Genomic DNA, 7309 nt, shown 5'->3' with positions numbered 1-7309 from the left:
TAGATGTTTGCAGAACGACGGAAACCCGATACGTCTTTGAAACTGTTACAGACGGCGCCATCGTACCGCCAATGCTGTTGAAGGTTTGCCACAACAAAATGAATAATCTTGTCGGAAAACCGAATCCAAAAATTAAAGACGTGATCGAGTGTATGAAGACAGAAGCAGAGAAGCCGGAGTATGCATTAATGAGGTCAGAATTAAGTGTGGAAGGCAAACGAAAGAAAACAACTTATACGAAACTTGATGAAAGGCTGGAAAAAAAAATAGTTGAAAAGTATGCAGAAGATGGTTGCATCAAGGGTTGTTTGAAAGCAATCTCTTATGTCCAAAAATTTGAATGAAGCCATATGTTACTTTTGGACGATGTATATAAAAAGAACGTACAGAATGTAAATAGTCATAGTAGCCTACAAATTTAAAAATAAAATTTAAAATTTAAAAACTTAAAAATAAAAAAATAAAAAATACAAAAAACCTGATTTTAAACGCGCGTAAATGACAGTTTGCTCTAGCCATTTAGCCACTCCAAACCCTGCATAAAGTGTGATGGGGGCCTGTTTATTACGAAAAATCCACAGACACAACATTATCACTTCCTATAAGAAACGATGTTTCACATGTGGAGTACCATGATTGCCTGTTGGATTTTTTTTTTTTATTTTCTCTCTGACGCAGTCACAAAATTTTCTCATATGACCTGTATCGGCCAACGTCGTCCACCTCCAGAAACAATGTAAAACATATATATAAAATTACAAACACATAATTTTAAAATCGTACCTCTTCTGCTTGGCAAAAGCATACTTTAAAATAAACATAAAATAAATATGGATGGTATATAATGTATATGTAAAGTACATAACATGCGTTGTAGCATAATGTGCGAAGATGAATCTGCCCTGTACAAGGGCTGCGTGTATGTAGCGATAGGTTTGACGTGAAAAGCCGTGTACAGCTAATTTCACCTATATTCGTGCCTAACCCTGGACTTTTAGTTAGTATGACAACGCATCTTAGATACATTATATGTACCATATGCTCATCTACGGCTGGAGCCATATTTTCCTTTATGTTTATTTTAAAGTATTCTTTGTGAAGTAAAAGCGGTTGTATCTTTAAATTCTGTGTTTGTAAATAGGTCTTCCTATTTTCGATTGTGGTCTCTGAAGATATAGAACTAAGTACAAATCTTCTAGCAGAAAAAATAATCACTCCTCATAATAAGTAGTGTGACATTACGAATCTTATTCGAACATCACCAGTCCCCTTCACCTGTACACCACGTAAAAGAATGTTTATACGGACTGTAAAAATTGGCTGTTGGTGACAATATAGGCCGGCAGTGGTGTCTGGCAATATCACGGCCACACGAATTACAGCCAAATGTACGGCAACATCGCCGGCTACTGTTTCTCGGCAATGTTTGTAGCAAAACGTTTCTGAGGCAAATGAGTTTACATGAGCCACGCTATGACCGCGTAATGAACGAAAGCAAGATAGTGGATGTGAGTGGAGCTCTCCTACATTTGCATTCCACAAGGAAAAAATTAGCAATAACGAAAGAAATAGGGCATCATGGAAGCGTTCTTTTTTAAAGCAGGCGAACTGCTTCCGAAACTTTAGCTTTTTAACTGATATTAACATACCTTTTCCAGAATGCTGAAATCCGATTTCGAATATATCGTTTAAAAGTAATTCGTCCAAGAATTGGTAAAACCAATACCACTATTATCTACTATATACGAGTTGCAACCATCCAGTTTTGGACTAGTGGAGGTTGATACAGAGGTCTGATATTCCTCTTTCAAGATCTGAATAAAATACATTTTTAAAAATATTTACCACAGCTGCTAGTTATTTAGCTAACAAATTTGGGGCTTTGCCTATTTTCAGATGCTACCTGTTATAGAGAACAAAATTTGTAATGATTCGATGGGTCGAATGAGGATAATAAATGTGGCCTACGAGTAATAGTATCGTTCATATGGTAACTACTTACGTATTTTGTATTTAGGATGTGCTTGGTGTGGACAGTTCTGTTTATGTCATAACACTTATATGTATCTCAGATTTGCGTTAAAGTATGTCACAGTTGTAGTTGCACGTTATGTATTATGTGAACATATCTGTATAACATATATTTTACTTAGTTGTTGTGCCTTCATTACCCAGCATCATGTAATTCACGTGACAACGATATTTTATATACAATGGAGAAGTTCCTCAATGAACTACACTGTGCGTCACGCTGGTTTATTTATCCTAAACATTATCACAATATTGACAGATGTTGATGCAACTAATTATGTTATGTCTTATATAGTCTTTGATGTATTCAATTTACTTCGCGACTGTATGATGATCAATGACTATAAACAGTGTAAAGCAGTGTTCCATCACATCACAGTTGTACAATGAATATTTCATTTCCTTTCAGCACTATTTGAAAGCAGACGTATTGTTTAATTTGTATTTCAATGAAATCTACATACAATAATATTCTGCTGTAATAATTCTCACCGTATAGATCGCAGTTCATATGCTGATTATGGAACTGTTGAAGGTTTCTATGAATCGTTATAATCGCGTATTCGATAATTAATGCATGGTGTAGTGCCTTTCATATGCTGATTAAGCTGCTGTGGAAATTTTCTATGATTTTTCTGCTGCGCTGTTTGTTGATTTAATATTTCTTCTGTGAGTTTAGACGTGTGAATGGAGATTTGTACAGGTATTTCTTCTAGCATGTCCATCAATTGGTCTTTGAAGACGTCTGTAAAGTAGTGAAATTTCTCTCGATATTTTCAGTGGAGTGTGTATTATTCTCTGTGCTGGAAATGGAAAGGTTATTTTCGATTCTGGTTATGTATCCCGTATCTCTCGTTTTAAGGGACCTGGAGTTCAACGGGCTGCATATCTACTACTCGCTTTCATGGCGTGTTACTCTTGATGTACAATGCGAAGGAAGCTGCGATTCTGTACCAACAATGAATGATACCAACTGAATCTGTACAAGGAAAGCTATTTAATTGTGTGTTATAGTTTAAGAAAGACGACATTCTGTATAATAGACGGTTCACTATGGAGGAATTTGGTGGACATAGCTCAAATAATTGGGAAGATGTATGTACCTAATGTCCTGAAAATGTAGTTTCGAGAAAATGAGAAAAGATTGTTCTCAATGTTTTTAACTCACCGTATGCCTCTCTAAGAATATTCCACCAGCATTATTCCTGCTGGCCGGTTGCTTCTTCATCCTCTGTAGACATTTTCAGGAATCTTTTCCTTACTCTGGATCGTTAGTGCTGACTTTCGCAATCCTTTCAGCTTCAGTTACTTGCTGACAACTTGGCATTCAGCACGGCTATCATATTACTTCCTGGGTGGATGCCTAATTTGTCCATTAGTTTTGTCTTGCTAATTACATCATCACTGAAACAGATGACAGTATCTATTACACCTGAGTACTGTCAATCGAACAAAAACTGTTTTTGGTACCCTTTGCCACACGCAGCTGTTGAAACTCTCATTAGAGTTTGGTGTATGGCCATGTAGTCATGTGCTAAGTAATTTTGTATTTTCAACGCCCCTGTATATTGGCTTTATTGTTTCCGTGACTGTGGCAGACAAGAAATGTTTAAGGTGATATTCCTCGCCTGTCATACGAGCGTAGCTGGTTCGCAAACACTTGTTCAAAGAGCGTTTAAGACCAAATCAACAATTGAAAAGTAGATACAAAAAACATTTTTTGGAACGAGAGAAATTTGTCTTACAGATGGTGATAAAAATAAGTTTTCGAAAATTTCAGTCGTTTCACGTCTGTCCAACGTTGGCTTTATTACATTCGTTTTTTTTAACTGCCAGAATAATTATATAGTCACGTTTTGGCTACTTTATAAATAGTGTTGGTGTCGAGTGTGTTTCTATCAAATCTGCTATAATTCCTGCAACAAAATAAGCCAGTGTAATCCAATGAGAATAAATTTTTCACTGCATATAAAATATCGTTGTCACGTGGATGCTGGGTAATGAAGGTACAACAAGTTTATACACACACACACACACACACACACACACACACACACACACAGATATATATAAAAAAATTGCACATACATTAACATAACATCTTACAGTAAGGTGTAAATACAATTGTGACATCTTCGAACGCAGATCGGAGATATATTCGAGTGTGGTGACATAAATAGAACTGTCCACACCAAACTCATCCTAAATACAAAATACGAACCATATTATTTATGATACCTTTATTAGCTACAATCAACGTATCCACTCGTCACAAATTTTGTTCTGTGTAAGACGTGGCTTGTGAAAATGGGCGAATTCCCAAACTTGTCAACCAACAGTAAATAATTTATTAGCAACTTTGTTGTAAATGTTTAAAAATGTCTTTTCTTCCACATTTTTGAGCTTCCAGACGCGACGCACTGACAAATTTTATCTCTTTAAAGTTCATTTCTCATCTATATTCTTCTTGGTACAAGGTATTTCTGATGCTTAGGTGGATGGGCTCAAAGAATTTATGAAAGTAGTAGACCAGAGCTGACCAGAGTTAAGGTGCGTGCAAAGTAATGTATACAACCATCGCAATAAATTAGTAGCAGCTGCCAAATTGTTGCTCATTTAAAACGAATGATGAAGCTTCAGAAGCGTTCAGGCGTCTTAATAAGCTATGTAGAATAAAATTTCTGTTCAGTAGTGCAGATCTTCTAAAACGGTAACAGTGAGAACGTCCTTTTTCAGAATTCGCTCTTTGTATACGTTACTTTCTGTTTCTTTCGCTCTAGTTGTAAATGTATTTATCACGTTCATGGATTTCTCGTTGGTTGTCTCGTTTGCCCAGTTTTACATACCTGTAGCTGCATCTGTATTCTTGGAGCAGTGGTTCGTGTAATTTATGAGACAAACCTATTCTCCAAGAACGAAAAAATGATGTTTCAGGTGACTTGACACAGCAGCACTGTCGACTATGGAAGAAAATAAAGAGGCTGAGAGTGAAAGGCAAACACATACAGACAAGAACTGAGACCGATATGGCCTGGGCATTGATGCGTTGCAGCAATTTTCTGGCAACAATATTGCGGCCACACATTGCCGTAAAATAAGCCCTTCGAGCTCTCCTACCTGCCGGGCGGCGATCGGACGGAGATATTAGAGGACCTTTCCTCGCTATTTTCTGGGTGCGAATTTCACTGGGTGCGAACTTCAGCACACCGTTGATCGCATCAGTGACAACAGCCGCAATGATGTAATGTAGCAACTGTGAATGGGATTCACTTGCAAAGCTGACAACAAGAGGGGCTCCTGGATCATTACCTGGCATGGTTTCAAATCTGGTTAGGTTCATCCAGCAAGAACCTTGCAAGAGTACTCACATTTCTGTTCTGGATCTAGAAGGCTCTTGTTGAGCAGAAACCCGCAGAAAAAATGAACTCTTTTGTATGATTATCAGATCCATCAGACACAACCTCGCCCAAACTGTGCACTGTGAGTCCTCCAAGAGCTACTGGAAACAATGGTCTCCCTGTCATACAAAACGGACTATGTTGTACAACCTGTTTTGTTTTCTTCTTTAATGAGATTTCTTTCCAGAGTCGCTGGAGTTTTTAGAGCTTATACGAGTGGCTTAGTGGCTGTCAGCTTCTGCAACTGTCTGTAGATGATAAAGTTTCTTTAACAAAAATCTTCTCTCTTCCTTTCTAATTACCATCTGTTCCTGCATCTTGAGACTTGGTCGCATAAGGCAGCATTTTCAAACACTAAATCTTTGATTACTCTTTTAAGAACATTTTACTTCGTTTTATATTTCAATTTTTTATATTATTTGCCTCATTCGCTTTCGGTAAAGTTTTTCGTTTGTTTGTGACAAAGTGGTGCTCCATTTCAGACGCCTCCATCACCTTGAACAACCACGTCAGACAACATTTACATTGGGTAGCTCAGATGGTAGAGCAGTTGCCCGCGAAAGGCAAGGTCCCGAGTTCGAGTCTCGGTCCAGCACACAGTTTCAATCTGCCAGGAAAGTTTCATAACAGCGCACACTCCCCTGCAGAGTGAAAATCTCATTGTGGAAATATACCCCAGGCTGTGGCTAAGCCACGACTCCGCAATATCCTTTCGTCCAGGAGTGCTAGTTCTGCTAGGTTCGCAGAACAGCTTCTGTGAAGTTTGGAAAATAGGAGACGAGGTACTGGCGGAAGTAAAGCTGTGAGAACGGGGCGTCAGTCGCGCTTGGGTAGCTCAGATGGATGCCGGCACGGTAGCTCAGCGTGTTCGGTCAGAGGGTTAGCTGCCCTCTGTAATAAAAAAAGAAACTGAATTAATCGATCAACGTCGAACTTAAAAGGGTGTCTTACGACGTCCGCTCCGAGCAGATGCAACGAACTAAAGCCTGCCAGCACGGTAGCTCAGCGTGTCCGGTCAGAGGGCTGGTTGCCCTCTGTAATAAAAAACTGAATAAAGTAATCAACGATCAACATGAACGGATGTCATGTGACGTCCGCCCAGACCAATCTCAACGAACAATACCGAACAAAATGAAGGTAATTAAACAAAAAAAAAAAAGATGGTAGAGCAGCTGCCCGCGAAAGGCAGGTCCCGAGTTCGAGTCTCGGTCTGGCACGCAGTTTTAATCTGCCAGGAAAGTTTCATAACAACGCACACTCCGCTGCAGAGTGAAAATCTCATTCTGGAAACATTTACATTTTTCGACAATTCGGCTGCGGGGACGAACTGAAATAAGAGCTCCCGGGAGAAAGTCATCTCCTGACGAAGAAGATGGTGATTATCTTCGAAAGCTCGAGTTTAACTCTGGTTTGGCGCAGTGTGTACGCCGAAAATATATTGTGCACGTATCTGGTTTTTGGAGCTTGTGTTTGACTGTAAGCTTCTGCAGCTGTCTGTAGATGATAAAGTTTCTTCAACAAAAAATCTTTTTTCTTCCTTTCCAATTACGTTCTGTTCCCGCATCTCGAAACCTTGGTCGTATAAGGCATCATTTTCAAACACTACACCTTTGATTACCCATTTAATAGCATTATACTTCTTTCTGAATTTCAAATTTATTGTATCATTTTTCTCATTCGCGTTCGGCAAAGTTTTCCGTTTATTTGCGCCAAAGTGATATTCCATTTCAGACGTCTGCCACACCTTAAACAATGGCGTCAATGTTTACATTTTTCAACAACTCAGCTACGGGGGTGAACTGAAATAAAAACTCTCGGCAGGCAGTCATCTACTAACGGAGAAGATGGTGAATATTTTCGGAAGCTGAAGTTTAACTCAG

General features: G+C 38.7%; 1 pseudogene; it reads right to left on the bottom strand.

Annotated features, from left to right (window-relative positions):
- Positions 1–5414: 5414 nt before the first annotated feature.
- Positions 5415–7155, bottom strand: LOC126455844 (transforming growth factor beta regulator 1-like; annotated as a pseudogene).
- Between the last annotated feature and the right edge of the window lie 154 nt (positions 7156–7309).

Source organism: Schistocerca serialis, chromosome 2 (assembly GCF_023864345.2).
Source record: "Schistocerca serialis cubense isolate TAMUIC-IGC-003099 chromosome 2, iqSchSeri2.2, whole genome shotgun sequence".
NCBI classification, from domain to species: domain Eukaryota; kingdom Metazoa; phylum Arthropoda; class Insecta; order Orthoptera; family Acrididae; genus Schistocerca; species Schistocerca serialis.
This window is presented reverse-complemented; position numbering and strand designations above follow the sequence as displayed.